The sequence below is a fragment of the Narcine bancroftii genome, chromosome 10, assembly GCF_036971445.1.
Source record: "Narcine bancroftii isolate sNarBan1 chromosome 10, sNarBan1.hap1, whole genome shotgun sequence".
NCBI lineage: Eukaryota > Metazoa > Chordata > Chondrichthyes > Torpediniformes > Narcinidae > Narcine > Narcine bancroftii.
This window is the reverse complement of record NC_091478.1, coordinates 50,269,994-50,288,325: the sequence shown is the minus strand read 5'-3', so window position 1 is coordinate 50,288,325 and position 18,332 is coordinate 50,269,994.

The window sequence follows — 18,332 nt, the reverse complement described above, 5'->3', positions numbered from 1 at the left end:
TGTTGAAACTCAGGTTGTTATTCTCACACCATATCATGAGATTTTCCACTGAATACCACCACCCGTCTTAATTTTATATTTATTGGTGACATTATTCCTGATTCGAAGGAGTTAGAACCATAGAACACTTCTTCTTCTTCTTTGGCTTGGCTTCGCGGACGAAGATTTATGGAGGGGGTAAAAGTCCACGTCAGCTGCAGGCTCATTTGTGGCTGACAAGTCCGATGCGGGACAGGCAGACACGGTTGCAGCGGCTGCAGGGGAAAATTGGTTGGTTGGGGTTGGGTGTTGGGTTTTTCCTCCTTTGCCTTTTGTCAGTGAGGTGGGCTCTGCGGTCTTCTTCAAAGGAGGTTGCTGCCCGCCAAACTGTGAGGCGCCAAGATGCACGGTTTGAGGCGATATCAGCCCACTGGCGGTGGTCAATGTGGCAGGCACCAAGAGATTTCTTTAGGCAGTCCTTGTACCTCTTCTTTGGTACAGCACAGAAAACAGGCCAATCAGCCCTTCTAGTCAGTGCTGAAACATCATTCTGCTAATCCCATTAACCTGCTTCCATTCCATAACCCTCCAGACCTCTCCCGTCCATGTATTTATCATTTATTCTTAAAACTTAAGAGTGATCCCACATTTACGTCACATGGCAGCTCATTCCACACTCCCACCACTCTCTGAGTGAAGAGGTTCACCCTAATGTTCCCCCTAAACCTTACCCCTTTCACCCTAAAGCCATGTCCTCTTGTACTTATCTCTCCTAATCTAAGTGGAAAGAGCCTTCTTGGATTTACTCCTCATGGATCAGTGGTGCTCTGTTGCATTCATGTTCAGCAACGCTAGAGGGGCAAAATAAAGAATGACAAACTTGCAAGGTGGAGGATCAAACTCTCCACCTACAGTTTTGACATCTCCTACCAGCCAGGGACCGTAACGGCCCTCCAGATGCCTTGTTGAGAGGATGATGTGCCTCCGCATACACCAGTCAACTGCGGACTACACAAAATCTCTGTCATCCAGGGGTCACCTGCATGGCTCATTTTGACAAATCCAGCAATTTGCCCTATTTATAAGAAAACATCATGGAAATGACCAGGTGATGGCAGGTCTGCGCTGAGAGCAAGCTGCACCTTTATCTGCCCACAAAAGCACACCCGATTAAATCATCCAGGCTCTTCGGCGGCTCAGCGTTGATTTTAAGGGACCTCTCCTCTCCACGAATGGGAACATCTACTTCCTCTTGGTCATCAACGAGCACTCCCACTTCCCATTCATCGTCCCAGGCCCTAGACTCTATTTTCACCCTGTTCGAGTATCCCGGCTATATTCATAGCGACCAGGGCTCAGCCTTCATGAGTGACGAGCTACGTCAGTACCCTCTGGCAAGGGACCATATACAGCAGGACTACCAGTTATAAACCCCCCCCCCCCCCGCCCAGGGAACGGGCAGGTTGAAAAAGAGAACGCCACAATCTGGATGGCTGTCAAACTTGCCCTGAAGCAAAGAGGCCTTCCAGACTCACACTGGCAGATGTCCTCCCCATCGCGCTCCACTCAATTTAGTTGCTACTCTGCACTGCGACCAGAGTCACTCCTCATGAGCTCACATTTACATTCAATAGGTCAGCATCAGGGAATACACTCCCAGCCTGGCTCACTAGTCCTGGTCCGGTCCTTCTCAAGAAGCACGTGAGGAGAAGCAAGACCAACCCCCTGGTGGAAAGGGTGAAATTGGTCCATGCCAACCTCATGTATACCTACGTGGAGTACCCAGATGGCAGGAAGGACACCATCTCCATCAGGGATATGGCACCAGCCGGAACCAAGGATCCATTGCCCCATGAGCTCTTTCTCCCCACCCCCACCCAGGGAACCTGGTTCAGGAGGAGAGTGAAGCCCCCTCTATTATTGAGCTGGCGATCAAGCCCACTTCCCTTCCATCATAGGTGAACCAGGAGACTCAAAGAGTCGAAGGCCTCTGATGCTAATGTGCTCCACCAGGATCTCCAGACCCCTGCATCGCCTGAATCTGTAAATAGTATTGTAAATATTCTTCTTACTGATGACAGGTCCCGCCTCCCTGCTCCTCCCCCAGGAGCCCATATATAACCCTGGTTTCCTGCCTAAACCCTGAACCCCTCTGAAGCCTGTTTGTGTGGTAAGCTAATAAAAGCGTTAGTTCTTCCTCCAGTCTAGTGTGGGCTTTTATCTACGCTACTAAGTGTGATGCCATTTTTAGGGAATTATGTATTTGTATTCCCAGATCCATTTGGTCCTCCACACCCCTCAGTGTCTGACTGTTTATTGTGTATATCATACCTTGATTAGTCCTTCCAAAATGCAGCACCTCACACTTGTCTGCATTAAATTTCATCTGCCATTTTCTATCCCATTTTTTCAGTTGGTCTAGATCCCTCTGCAAGCTTTGAAAACCTTCCTCGCTGTCCACAGTGTCTCCAATCTTGGCATTATCAGCAAACTTCCTGATCCAATTTGCCACAATATCATCCAGATCATTGATATTGACGACAAACAATAATGGTCCCAACACCGATCCCTGTGGCAAACACTCTTTACAGGCCTCCAATATGAGTTCTTCCACGAGCATTCAAACAGGTCAGCTCTGACATTAATAAAGATGTATAAAGAAGACGAGAATGATTGACAGAGTCTCGAGTTACTATGCAAATGATCATGAGCACCAAACAAGGCCAGCATAACAGCAATGCTGTAAGATTCATTCAGAAGTGTGATGACTGTGGGGAACAAACTGTCTTTAAGCCTGTTGCATGATCTTACACTCTTCTGCCTTCTCCCCCATGTGAGGAGTGAGAAGAGAGAGTGGGGATATTGGCTGCATCTCCAAGGCAGCAGGCAATGTAGATGCTGTCCACGGTGGGGAGGAAGTTTGCAGTTCGTTCTGAGCCGAATTGCAGAGCAACATCCAGCAGGTGCTGTATATATTCATGTAATACTCAATCCCTGTTATAGTCAGACACCACCCTCCCCCCCACCCACTCCTTTTGTGGCCCAAAAATTGTGTATTTTCCATATTATCCATGTAAAAGACAACCCCCCACCCCCCCACACACAATTCTTGGGCCCGACCGCCTGCCAATCCAAGCTCCAGATGCCTCGACTGCAGATCCTCACTCTGGCCTCCATTCATCCAAGCTCCCGATGCCCCGACCGTAGGTCCTCGCCCCGGCTGTCCATCCACCTGAGCTCCTGAAGCACCGGCCACAGGTCCTCACCCTAAATGTCCGTCCATCTGAGCTCCTGATACCTTGATGGTGGATCCTCGCCCTGACTGCCTGCCCAACAAAGGTCCCGACACTCCGACTGTAGATCTTCACTCTGGCCCCCATTCATCCAAGCTCCCGACTCCCCAATCACTGGTCCTCGTCTCAACTGTCCGCCCATCTGAGCTCCTGCCGCCTCAACCACGGGTCCTTGCCCTGACTGTCCATTCATTTGAGCTCCTGATACCCCAGTGCAGGATCTCCGCCCTGCCTGCCTGCCCAACCAAGCTCCTGATGCCCTCACTGTGTGTCCTCGCCCCGACTGTCTGCCCATCTGAGCTCTTGACACCCCATCCACCCACCCATCTGAGTTCCTGAAGTCCCGGCTCCGGTCAGGAGCCTGCAAAACCTCGTCCCATCCACACCATTGCTGGTTGGCTGGAGTTGATGTAGGTTATACAAGAAAGTCTCCAGACACTAGGTCAAATGCAATATATAAGTGCTGGAGAAACACAGCAAGTGAAGCAGCATCTACTGGAAGTAGAGGGTAACCAATGTTTTGGGCCTGAGACCTTCATCAAGGTATGGGGACAAAATAGGCAGATTCCTGAATATAAAGATAGGGGGAGAAGAGGAGAGGTAGGGGAAGTGGGAGGAGCACAGGCTAACAAATAACGGGCCATAGGGAGGTACGGGGAGGGTAGAAGAGAATCAATGAGTGGCTCTCTGAGAGGTGAGGGACAGGGAAGGGTGTGGGGAACTGGAGGAAAGGAGACGGAGGGATAAGGAAAGAAAGAAACTCAAATGAGGAGTTTAAGAGAAATCTGAGTTCGATGTTGACCCCAGCTGTAATAATAAATCTAAATTGTAATAATATTTTCTTCCCCATCTTTACAAATCCATCTATGACTTTGTCTCTTCTCAGTTCAGATATGCTCTTCAGCATTCTACCATTTTGGGGAAATTATATTTCATCTCCAAGCATACCATATTGTAGTTGATGTCTGTCAAAGGAAGGGTCTGTCTAATTTAGATTATGCTGATTGATACAACCTGATTCACGTGCCAGGTGCCTTGGGTAGATGCACTGAAACAGTCTCAGATCCCCAAGGCCCTAGGACGTGTGCTGCCTGTCAACGACAGCCGAGCTGATACTTTTCCACTTCCCTGATTTCCCCGTAATCACGCGATTTACAAGAATGAGGGAAACGGAAAGTGTAAAAATACCTGAGGGGGTGCACGTCACTGTGAATTACATAACTGAATGATGATGGAATATAATGTTTGCCACCCAGGAGAAGACTGCTTTGCTAGATGCATTGAAGTATACAAACTGATGCATTTGTATGTTTGGAGAGCTCATTGATCCTCTACAGAGGTGATGGACTTCCTCATGCTTGAGTAGGAAATAAAGGGGTTTCACAGAAGAAGTGCTGGATCCCTTCATTCCTCAAGAGAAGAGACCACTGACCTCGCCCCAGAAACTGGAAGGGGGTTGATAGACATCCACAACATGACCTTGTTGTCAGCTTCCAAAGGTCTCAGTTCTAGAACACCCCCCCCCCCCCACCCCAGTCCCCAAAACCTCCTGCCTCCCTAACCAGTTTTATAAAGAACCTTATATTTGGCATTTGATTTTTTTTTCCCCATAGATCTCCTTATGTTGTTTTGTATTCCATATCGTCAATGCTGTTTTGAAAACATTGGCACATTTTATTATATTAATAGTGCTATATAAATATGTGAATTATATTTGAAATTAGACTTCATATAGATCAGCCTCCAACATGATTAGAAGGAATAACAACAGACTTTAGCCCCTGTGAGAGATGAGTAAACTTGACATGAAAATATGAAAGATGGGGAAACTAGTACAGACATATGGAGTGATGGATTAAACCAGTATGAACAGGCTAAGCATGGAAATTAGGATGCAGGAAGCAGAGTCAGCCTATGTAAGATAAGAACCTTCTAGTCCTTTCGACAGGATCAGTGAGCCCACCGTATGAATAAGATAAGGAGAGGCAAGGAATGTAGGAAGTAGAGGTAGTCTGGGTGAGATAAGGGTCTCCTAGCCCTAGACAGAAGTACCAAGTTCTACATATATAATTAGTAAACCTTACACAGATTTATCAAGTTATGCATATTAAATTAGTAAACCCAAGACAGGATTAGCGAATTCTGCTGAAGAGTCTGTAGCTCTGAGAGTCGGAAAGGTGTGAATAGGGACAAGGGCAAGGTTGTGATGATAATGACATGATGAGACACCGACAGGATACCCCTGGTCCTCCAAGTTCACAGAAACTGCACGTAGGCAGGAAGGATTGCCTAATGCCAAACCCATCCAGGAGGCAGTAAGGGGGAGGGTATTCCTATACTGAAATTCACTGCATAAAAGTTGGGTGAGCCCCAGTGTATGTGTGTATTCCCATGGTAAGGGGAAGCACCCAACTTTGCATTGTTGTTGTAATAAATGTTCTTTGTTCTCAATTTTTGTCTTGAGCAATTTCTGTTAAGGTACTTCTATTTCTAACAGCACCCAAAGTCATTTGTGAAGTACAGGGACTTGCAGCAGGATGAATGAGTGGAATTCCTCTGGTGTCTGAATGGCTTCATAAACAGACCATATAACTGACTGAAACCTTTCTCATATCCAGGAAAAGCTTGCCCCTAGTCTTCCCCAACAATCTTCACATTCATGTTGTAAAATGCACAAGGAGGGAGATTGAAAACTGAATGGGGCACCAACAACAACCTCACGCTCAATGTCTCCAAAACTTCACGAAGGGAAAAACTGAACTGTACGATCCAGTGAACACTGGGGGATCAGAGGTGGAGAAGGTGAGCAAATTTAAGTTCTTTGAAGTCACTATCCCAGGGGATCTTTCCTGGATCCAACACACCAATGGCATCGTGAAAAAAGAACGTCAGCTTCCATAGGAGGCTGCGGAGGCTTGGCATGACATTGGAAACCCTGGCAAATTTCTACAGTGAGCAGTGGAAAGTGCACTGACCAGCTGCATCACATTCTGGTATGAGGACACGAATACCCCAGAATGTAAGCCCTGCAAAAGGAGGTGCACACAGCCCAGGACATCAGAGGCAAAACCCTCCCCACCACCGAACACATCTACAGCCGTCAGTGAGCAGCAGCAATCATCAAGGACCCTCACCACCCAGCACATGCTCTGTTCTTGCTGCTACCATCAGGAAAGAGGTATTGGTGCCACAAGGCTCGCACCACCAGGTTCAGGAACAGCCACTACCCCTCCACCATCAGACTTCTCAACGATAAATTCATTGAAGGACTCGTACTTGTGCACTTCATTGACTTTTCTCTCTGTCAGTTGTTTACATTTCTTTATTTGTTTACATGTACACACTGTGTACAGATTTTGCTTTTGCACTACCAATAAGTGGACCACTGTGCCCACAGGAAAAAGTATGTACTCTGACAATAAATCCAACTCTCCACCTAGCCTAGACTCCTGTTCTCCTTCCTCTGATCCTTTCCACCCCCCACCCCCCATCTATCATCTCCCACCCTCACCATCCCCTCTTCCCCCTTTTGTTTGGACATCTCTCATGTTGCCCCACACCTTGATGAAGGGCTCAAGCCTAAAATGGTGATGTATCTTCACCTTTGCAACATAAAGGCATTGTTTGACCTGTTAAGCTTCTCCAGCATTTGTTTGTGTGTTTTTTTAAATGTATTTCAGGAAATCACTGTTCCCTCATTTCCATGACCTTCTCCAAGGTTCCATGGCTCCACATATGAACCACTGCACTGATCCTTAAGGGGACATCTAGGTAGCTTTTTGTTGATAGTATGCATAACTTCATTATCTTATCTTCTTTGACAAGATATCTCATGTCTGTTTTCTCTCCTGGTTTCCTCCTTTTGGGTCCACCTACATCCCTTATATTTCATATATTCACTTGATCCCAGCTGCCTGTGCCTCCTTCTTTGTCTGACCAGAACCTCAATACTCCTTGTCAGTCAGATTTCCCTTGCATTTCACTCTAACTGGAACAAGCTATCCCTGAACTCTACCTTTTTTGCATTTAAAAGCCTCCCACTTGTCAGCATCTCTTTACCTGCCTTTCCTCGTCAACATTTGCACTCAACTACCTGAGCATTTTGAAGTCTTCTACACTCAATGTTGAAGACTACAATGAAGTTTGTATTTGTATCAATTATCCATCTTTGATATTGGACCATGTGATACCAGAACAGAAGTAGGCCATTTGGTCCATCGAGCCTGCTCTTCCAGCCTTTTTACACATTTTTGAATGCTTTTCTGTGGGAGTGGAGATACCCTGCTTTACCTGCTTCTTGTTCTGTGTTACACAACTTCTGCATGCTTTTGTTCATTCTCTTTGACTATGTTCTCACTCTAACTGTTCCAATTCACCTATTATCAGATATGGATCAGATTTCAGATTTATTGTCAGAGTACCTACATGACATCACATACAACACTGAGAATCTTTTTCCTGAGGGCGCAGCAGAATTACCACTTATTGGTAATGTGATGGATTATATCATACTTTATATTGTATATAGATATTTTTTTGAAGAAGATAGATTGAGGGGATTTAGTGTAGGTTACAAACAAACTCAAACACTTCACAAAACAGATCTCATTTAAAATGCAAGAGCTCTGCTCAAACTAGACACTCTGGGCCCAGAGTCTTTGTAACGACAATAAAATCTGCCTTGCTGAAGGTCTTCATAAAGAGATGCAAATAGAAGAATCCGAGCTCAAGAGACTTCACAAGTAGGTGTTAATTGGACGTGCTGTGGAATGATGGTAAGTAACAGATGAATGGTTAGGTCTGGTGCTACAATCTATCTGGTTGCAGTTTGCTGTTCTAAGAAGGTCATGTGTTTTGCAAGCAGAGAGAGAGAGAGAGAGAGAGAGAGAGAGAGAGAGACAGAGAGAGAGAGAGAGAGAGAGAGAGGAAACAGGCTTTCTCTATGAGAAAGAGAGAGAACTGGTTTCTGCCATCATGGCAAGCTGGCAGCTTGTTGCGACCCCATTTTAAAGACGGGTTGTGAGCTCTGAGTTCAGCCTGTTCAAAACCCTTGTGGTCCATACAAGAGGAAATGGCTGGCTAGAGTGTTTCACCCGAAATAAGTGGAACAAAAAGAACTCTGTGGTGACCTGCAATACAAGAGGTTATCATTTGGGAAAATCCTGATGGGGCAAATTTCTTCAGCAAGACACTGAAGTGGCTGCTGAGTTTTGGGATTCTCTGGCCCCATAAAAGTAGTGCAAAAAAGGGTACTCAACATAAAACTTGTAAACAAATATAGAAATGTATATGGATAACGAATGTTAACAAACTGTGAAATACAGGGAGAACAAAAGTATCAATAAAGTGCACAATGAGTCCCTGATTGCATTTGTCATTCAGGAGTATAACAGTGGAGGGGTAGCAGCTGTTGCTGAACCTGGCAGTGCGACTTTTGTGGCACTGATACCTCTTTCCTAATGGCAGCAGCAAGAATAAAGATCACCTTGCTTACAATCTATTTCCATGATTACCCTGGTTTTACCCAATCAGAGGCCTCACCCCTTCTCCTCCTTCCCTGCTGTTTTTTCCTGTTCTGAAGTATCTTCACCTGAAACACTGATTGTGTTTCTCTTCCCACGGGTACCGTCTTGCTGAGTATTTCCATTTTTTTTTGTTCCAGAACTAACTGTGAATTATCTTTCTCTTTCCACTTCCTTTTATGTTTTTATCTTTTTTTATCTCTCTTCTGATGTGTTGTGTATTTGATATGCAAGAGAAGCTGCAGCAATTTCGATTTTCATTGCACCTGTGTGGTGGCACACATACTCATGGCGAACCGGCCCCACTTGTACCTCCACGCCGGTGGGCGAGCCGTGAGAAGATGGAGCTGTCGGGGGACATCTGTGCCGTGTGGTTTGAACAGAGCGCACGCCTCGGGCGAGCGTGATGACATCATCACCTGTGTGGGGGCGGAGCTCACACTACCCTTAAAGGGGCACACGTAAAGTTTGAAATAAACATTTGTTGAAATCCCCAACGTGGTGGTTCCGAGTTTCATTTTGTGTAGCTCCCGCTACACCTGCTTCATTTACTAATGCAAATGACAATAAACTTAATTCATTCACTTTAGATTTCCATCTTGGACTTCAAGTATCTGCAGTTTTTAAGTTTCCTATCATTCATCTTGAAACGCTACCTCATAACCTATCTCTTGGGATAATGTAATGGAAGATTTAAACCATGTTTCTTACTTTTGCAGCCAAGGCTGAGAACCTGCTTGTTGCATATAAATTAGTAGACACACCCAAATTCCACTATGGGGCCCAGGATGCAGTTGAATAGGAAGACACTAAATTTACACTATGGGGCCCAGGGATGCATATGAATCAGTAGACATTATCCAACTTCCACCATGAGGCCAAGTGATGCAGTTGTCTTTTGTTGGTTGCAGACTGTCAGGAGACCTTGAAGATAATTAAATCATTTGTTCAAAGAGATAAGATCTGAAGTAAACAACGTTTGGATAATATAACCCATGGTCCCACTCCTGAAGTTTGAGACTCTCCAAGAGGTGGCAACATCTCTCAGCAAAACGAAGGACTTCAAGATTCCAAATCGATATCCCGGTCCGGGGAGGTGGAGAAGCTGCTACTGGCACCAAGACCACCTACTACAAGTGTGCAGTCGTTGCCTCGCTTTGGCAGTTGGGACCAGTCCAGGCATTGATAAGTATAATTGGGAAGGGCTTGCATATTGTAGGGTGAATTCAGCTTTAGATTTAGTAATAAAGACTTGTATAAACTGAACTGCTCTCAGTGTGTGTGTCTATTTTCTTTCGGTAGCATGATCACTGTGATCAATCTAAAACGAACAAAGTGAGAGGTACAAGTTTACCCAAGACAATTGGCGTAGTCGAGCACGATTGGTCTCAAGATGTTTCGCCGAAAGAAGAAGGTGAGCCCTGAGCAGTTCTTGATTCCGGGATGGACTTCTAAAGACGATGGGTTTGGCATGTTGCCCAATACCCTGTCTTTGTTAGGACCACCCCTCAGTTGGGATGAGAAGTTAGATCCATCAAGTGCGCCTCTGGGAGAGCGGGTTGCCAATCTCCTTCGAGAAAGTAAATTTCCAGTTAAAAATGGGACGCTGATGGACAGTTTTTGGCTGCTGGCCACAGTCTTACGCCACTCTGTTCAGCGTGAAGCAGAATCAGTTCAGCGAGAAGTAGAATCTCAGCGTAAGAGAGAGCAACTAGAGGAGGAGGTAGAAGCCCTGCGTCAATGCTGTTCCATGATGAGTGAGATTGTTTGCACCAGTCAGGACCGAGCCAAAGAATGGGAGGATAAGTATGTCCAAACGATCTGCCGTAATATTAAACTCCGGCAGCAGCTCTGTGCAGATAAAGAAAGGCATGGAGTAGAACCCGATCCACATCGTATTTGTGCCATGATAAGGAATGGCTAAAATCCTGATTTAATTGGTGAATGGGACGGGAGTATCTGGAAAGATGACCATGGTAATAATACAGATACTCCTCAGCATGTGCCTAACATACTGCCCGCTCCACCTGCTGTTCACGCCCGCCCCATAAGGCAGCAGACTTCCCAAACAGATGAAAGGGGGGATGATGTAAGGGAAGAGATTGAAGGGATAGATACCCCGATCTCCCAAGAGGACCCAGGGGAAAGTACCCAAACCCCTGCTTATGCTCAATCGCCCACCCCCTCTACGGACTGGCCTAGGCCTCGTCCCGTCCACTGGGCAAAGGACCCTGTGGGCCATAGTGGGAGCAGAGGTCAAGAGCAGTCAATGACACGTGACTTCTTTATAAAAGAGCTGGCTGCCACTGGAGATTGATATAGGCAAAAGGCAGGAGAAACTCCGGCAGCCTGGCTCCTGCGTGTTTGGGAGCAAGGAGGGGGGTAATGTATATTTAACGCCTGAGGAATTGTTGGGATTAGGAACATTGACTACTGATATCCGGGTCACTGCTGACCTGCGGGGTAGAGGAAGAGATGTGGATTACTTACTTGCCACTCGAGGGGATGCCCTGCTACGAGTATACCCATCACCAGTAGATTGGGATTTACATTTACAGAACAATTGGACACCCCAGTGGAGGGTATAGCAATAATTTGTCAGTAGGCCCTGGCCTCTGCCTTGTATGTAGGGCGTTTGAGGCTGTGGGTACATGGGGGGAGCCCTGATGAAGAGATATTCACAGCTGGAATGCATACCAGATTGGTTCGTTCCGCTCAACCCACTGTACGGGGACTGGTTCTGTCTGTAACTAGCCAACTAATTGGGCACCCTTATCTGGGCTTAGAGTATTAGAGGTGGGAGGTAAAATCCACTCACGTACAACCCAGGTTAAATCAGACAAGCAGGATGAAAAGAGAGGGGCTGCTGCTAATAACAGACCTTGTTAAAATTAGGCGTACCTAAAAGTGATATTGATGGGAAACCTACCAGTCCTTTCTGTCCTTTATAAGAGGAAAGCAGGGGAACATCATCCCCAGCTGCTGAGTCCTCCTGGCCCAGCTGTGCCTTCTGCTCCCACTGCTGCTCCCACTGAGCTCCAGTTATCCGTGATGAGATACAACAAATGGTTAAAAAGGCTCTTATGGATAATGGTGGCATGTGGGCCTGGAAGCCCCCGAACCCTACTAAAGCATGAGGGTGTGGGCAGGGCCCCCGTGTCTACTCCATTGAGATACGGCGGATACACGGGGACCCACGGCCCTACATACCGTTAACAGTCCATTGGGGTGGGGGTAATGACTGCAAATATTTGGCCTTGGTCAATACCGGTGCGGAGCACTCGGTGATTCCGGGTAACCCTGACCTCTGGACTGGACCAACATTTCGAATAGAGGGGATGGGAGGAGCGATCACCCTGGCGAAGGAAATAAAAGCCCGCGCCACAGTGGGTGATGGCCCTTCCCCTATATGGTTACATTCCCTGGTGGCTGCCACTGATGAGTGTATCCTGGGTATTAATATGTTGGTCGGTACGGCCCTTAATACTAGCCAAGGGGGATGGTGGCTCCAGTCAGTATGCTGACTTGAAGGCAGTCACTTTACCACTAGACCCCCATGATCACCCTCTTCGCTTGTTTACTGATTCCTGGGCTGTGGCTAATGGACTAGTGGTATGGATGTCTGATTGGCAAAAGAACGACTGGCTGATACATGACCGTCCAGTATGGGGAAAACAGCTGTGGCAGCTGTTGTGGGATGCTTCCCATCATCGTGAGATAACCATATATCACGTTGATGCCCATACCAATGCGACGACAAACATGGCACAACATAATGAAGTAGCAGATCAACTTGCCACTATCAACCACGCTGATACTGTCCCCCAGGCTCGATGGGCCCACGAACAGAGTGGTCATTTGGGGGAGAAGGGATCAGCTATGTGGGCCCGTACACATGCTTTACCCGTCCATCAGGACGATGTCCGCATAGTCGTGCGTACGTGCCCAGCATGCCAGCTTGTGAAGTCCCGCACCGTTCCTCCTGGTCCGCATGGCCGAATAAGATGGGGAGATCGCTCAGCTGCGGTCTGGCAAATTGATTAAATAGGCCCCATGCCAGACTGTATGGATAAACGTTACATCCTAGTAATGGTTGACACCTTTTCGAGCCTGGTTTTTGCTTTTCCCACCAAGACGGCTGACCAATCTAGCACTATCCAAGGACTAAACCATTTAATTTCTCGTTATGATGTACCAGAAGAAATTCAGTCTGATAATGGCTTGCACTTCTCTGGGAAGGCAATCTGTGATTGGGCAACTGACAACAGTACCTTATGGGTGCACCATATTCCTTATTACCCGCAGGCTGCGGGGTTAGTTGAATGAATGAATCGCTTACTGAAAGAACAAATTCGTTTGTTAACACCACTGAGGACCCTGAAGGGGTGGTGCCATGTGCTGCAGCAGGCAGTCGACAATTTGAATCATCGCCCTTTGAAGGGAGGTATACCTTTCCACCGACTTCTTCACGCTTCTGAACTACAGCCTATTCCAGAGGAAAAACAATCATTGTCCCCCATTCCCGAGCCAGAGAATGCCGGACAAAAGGTATGGGTGGCACCATCAGGTAGTGGCCCTCCTGTAAAAGGGGATATAGTGACACCTGCCTGGGGTAACACTCAGTGGGTTGCTATTGAGGGACAGGATGATTTAGTTTGTTTAAATACCGAACGCTTACGGCATTGTGAGTGACATATGTCAGGCTTCTTTGTTCCAGATCCTCCATCTTGTGCTCTTTCTGATCTGGCTTAACAGCTGCTTTGGTGCCAGCAATTGGATTTGTAATGTCGAGGACATTCCGGGGGAGTTGCCCATGCGGGACATGGCCCGATGTATCCACTAATATATCTGATATTGTTAAGCATGTTTCAAAATCTGTTCCTGAGCTTCAGTGTCTGGGTATTGTGGCCCACGAGGATAGTTTGAATCCTTTTTCATGATTTCATGGTGTCTTTGGAGGATTGAACCACAATATTCTCCGTTGGTTGCTCGCATTGTTTATTTTTGTGCTTATTATAGTTTTAGTTTATCTTTTTCACTCCTTCTGTACTTCCACCATGAGGCCAAGAGATGCAGTTGTCTTTTGTTGGTCGCAGACTGTCAGGAGACCTTGAAGATAATTAAATCATTTGTTCAAAGAGATAAGATCTGAAGTAAACAACGTTTGGATAATATAAGCCATGGTCCCACATCTCTCAGCAAGAAGAAGAACTTCAAGATTCCAAACCGACGTCCCCGTTTGGGGAGGTGAGAAGCTGCTACCGGCGCCCAGACAACCTACTACAAGTGTGCAGTCGTCGCCTCGCTTTGGCAGTTGGGACCAGTCCAGGCATTGATAAGTATAATTGGGAAGGGCTTGCATATTGTAGTGTGAATTCAGCTTTAGTAATAAAGACTTGTATAAACTGAACTGCTCTCGGTGTGTGTGTCTATTTTCTTTCAGTAGCTTGAACACTGTGACCAATCTAAAACGAACAGTGAGAATACGCGAAGTTTGAAATAAACAGTCGTTGAAACCCCCAACGTGGTGGTTCTGAGTTTCAGTTTGTGTAGCTCCCGCTACACCTGCTTCATTTACTAATGCATATGACAATAAACTTAATTTATTCACTTTAGATTTCCATCTTGGACTTCAAGTATCTGCAGTTTTTAAGTTTGCTATCATTCATCTTGAAACGCTACCTCATAACCTATCTCTTGGGATTTGGAGAACGTTTATGAGATTCATTGCATTTACAGTGCAGAAACAGGCCCTGATCTGATCCCTTTTGCTGCATTTGGCCCATTTCTCTCCAATCTTTCCATTTACCTGTTGAAATATCTTGTAAATGTTGTAATTTTAGCTGTCTCTACCACATACCTACTACCCTCTGGGTGAAAAAATGCCCCTCAAGCTCCTTTTGATGATGGAGCAGACTCAAGGGGCCACATAGCATATATCAGTTCTGATTTCTTTTTTCTTATCCATCGCTCCCACTTACCTCCTCTTCCCTTCTACTCCTGCAATGCATTCCAGTCTAAATATTTTCCAATTTCCCTCATTCCAACCAGGCAGTAATTTCCCTAACCGCCAAGCCATGATTGTGTCCCAGCACTGGAACATTAAATGGCAAGGAGAGGACCCACTGGGCTGCTCCGCCTCACCTTGTGACATCACTGCAGTGCCTAGCAACCAACCTCACTGACCACTGCTCATTACTGTCTGGGTTGAGGCCAAGGCCGTTACCAGCGGGGAACGAAGGGCAGGATTCAATCTGTGTGGAACCACTGTCCCCATCTGCCCACTAACCCTAACCCTTCAATTACATATTTTTATATCAGATTCCAGCCTCTTGTTTTTATTTCCAGCCTTCACTTCCCCTCTTGACTTTATCTGCAAACGACCCCCTTCTTAATTGGATCCTCCTATCCAGTGTTTGTCAATTATTGCTCCACCCCTCCCCATCATTCCTTCATACAGTCTATCTCCCCTTTACTCTTTCAGTCCAGATCAGGGGAGGCCAAACATCGGCCAGGCCAACTGCGGCCCATTGCCCATTTTTAAGTGGTCTGTTAGAACATTGTCTCCAACAATAAATCACACTGTGTGTACATTGCACTTGCTTAGATTCAACACTAGATGTTGGTGACATATTGAACATTGCACTTTTTACATTCAAAGCGAGATGTTGCTGCCTAATTAATTAATTAAAAGCAACACCGTTTTTCGTTTAGTGCAACTGGTTGAAAAATGCTGTTGTTTGGCCCGTGGCTTCTTATATTTTCCTGTATGTGGCCAACAACCAAAAGAGTTTGGCCAATCCTGGTCCAGATGAAGGGCCTTGACCTGAAACATTGACTGAAACAGTTGCTGCCTGACTCAGTTTGCTGCTTTGTGGCAGGTTTCCTTTGCTGATGGCCACAGAATGTCAAATATCCCAACAGGCTTTACAAGAAACCCTCTACTTGTGAAAGAATAACAAGGCTAAGAATTAAGAACAAAGAACTGCAGTCATCATCACATCTGATAAGTATCAACATAGCAAATAAGCTGGAGCAGCTTCAGAGCTCTGTGTCTTGACGTTGGACACCAAAATCAGCAGGTGCGTGTCTGACAACTGTGAGGCAATAACAGCCACAACGTTACATTGAGAATCTTTCACTGATGTGTTTTTTTACAGTCCTTGAATGAGTGACAGCTTGAATCAGTGTCTTCAGTGTCACAAAATTCCTGACTCTGCAAAAGCAAAGCAGACGTGAGAGGAAGGAAGGATAATATTTTGCACATAATGAAGGACTGTTCAAAGCGAAAGCTCCAGAGAGCAATAATGGCAAAGGAGCCTTGAGTCCCAAACTCAGAGAAGGTGACAATCCCTGTTCAGTGAGCCTGGTCAGTGTGCTTCATAAGGGTCATTTGTTACATCAAAACTGTGAGCTTTGTGAGAAGTTAGATCATTTCATCGAAAGTGATGTTATTTGAAGTAATCATTAATTTGAATGCAAGTAAAGATTAAGTTGTATTACACCTTGGTTTAAAGTTAGCATATCATTTGATAGCCTGCAAAAGTAATATGGTCAACATTTTAGCAATGCTGGGTGGGCATAGTTAAATGGCAACTTCTTCATCCCACCGTATCTGAATCGTGGGCCTGCCTAACAAAATTGCAGTTGGAGAGGAAGCGAACTAGTCCGCAAATGAGGGGTGTTCAACATGCCTCCTGCAAACTGACTTTGAGCAACTGGGTGGGAACTCAGAGAGGAAGACCATCACTAAGGGTTTAAGAGCTTGAGGAACACACCTCCCCTGCTGCAGACCACAGCTTTACCCTAGTTACCTCCCAAGTTCCTTCAATGGAACTCAGAAAAAGTACTGAAATGCTGTCTTGGGTAAACTTCTGCCTCTCACTTTGTTCGTTTTAGATTGGTCACAGTGTTCGAGCTACCGAAAGAAAATAAACACAAAATAAAATAGAGCAGTTCATTTTATACAAGTCTTTATTACGAAATCTAAAGCTGAATTCACACTACAACATGCAAGCCCTTCCCAATTATACTTATCAATGCCTGGACTGGTCCCAACTGCCAAAGCAAGGTGATGACTGCACACTTGTAGTAGTTCTTCTTGCTGAGAGGTGTTGCCACCTCTTGGAGAGTCTCAAACTTCAGGAGTGGGACCATGGCTATTACCAAAAGTTGTTTACTTCAGATCTTATCTCTTTGAACAAATGATTTAATTATCTTCAAGGTCTCCTGACAGTCTGCGAACAACAAAAGAAAACTACATCTCTGGGCCTCATGGTGGAAGTTGGATATTGTCTACTGATTCATATGCATCCCTGGGCCCCATAGTGTAAATTAGATAATGTCTTCTGATTCAACTGCATCCTGCCCCATGGTGGAATTTAGGTGTGTCTACTAAATATGCCATCCCTGGGCCTCATGGTGTAAATTAGATTATGTGATTCTAAATAACAAGCAGGTTCTCAGCCTTGTAGCTGCAGAAGTAAAAAACACAGTTTAAATCTTCCATTACAATGCCCCGAGTAGGAAAAAGTGCACAGGGAGCATGCAGATCTAAATGGCCCATATTGTTTGTGTGTGTAAATAGCACACTCGAGTAAAGGTCCAGCAATAGCAAGTAGTATGGAAGAGTTATGGAGAATTAGGTTCTAAATTAGGGAAGGCTTCAGCAACAGTTGGAGAGCATTGTGTGGAGAAATGAAGGTTAGGGTAAAGGCAACAGAGAGATCAGAGAAGGGCAACAGCACAGCCTTCACCCAATCAGGAAGATTAAAGTTGGTGATAACACTCCAGTATTGCACCCAAATTCACTGCTTCACCGTTGGGCATTATGCTTGGGACTGTACGACAAACAAGTGTTATAATCCAACTCCCTTCTTAGATCGATGTTTGGAGCGCGAGGGGTCTTGGAAATTGTCAGCTTTTAGTTGAAGTGGCGATGTCAGAGGGTGGAATGTTTAGCATAGCAACAATGTTGTAGTGCCAGGATCAGGACCGGGGGTTCAAATTCCACACTGTCTGTAAGTAGTTTGTACATTCTCCCCATGTCTGTGTGGGTTTCCTCTGGGCACCCTGGTTCACCCCCCCCCTTCAAAATTCATACCAGGGGTTGTAGGTCAGTGGGTGTAATTTGGCGTCATGGGCTCGTGGGCCAAAATGGCCTGTTACCGTGCTGAATGTCTAAATTAAAAAATTGGACATGTTGAATGTTTGCTTGTGCATAATCAATATGTTGCAGCATTCTTTTACTTGAAAGTTTAAACGTTTTCTTAAAAGTTTGATATATTTTAAGAAGTTTGTTAATTGTTTAAGTTAGGACTGGAGTATGAATGGGTAGTGACCTCTGAATTGTTGCATGAGGTGTGCAATTGTTTACATGAGAGAGAGAGTGTGTGAAAGACATACAGTATGTTGTTACAAGATCAAACCAGCAACCACAAAGAAGGCACATCACACAGGGGTAAAGATGAACAATTACTTCATTAACAAAAAATTCACCTTCAAATTTAATTCAAAATCCCCCCTTTTATAACAATGG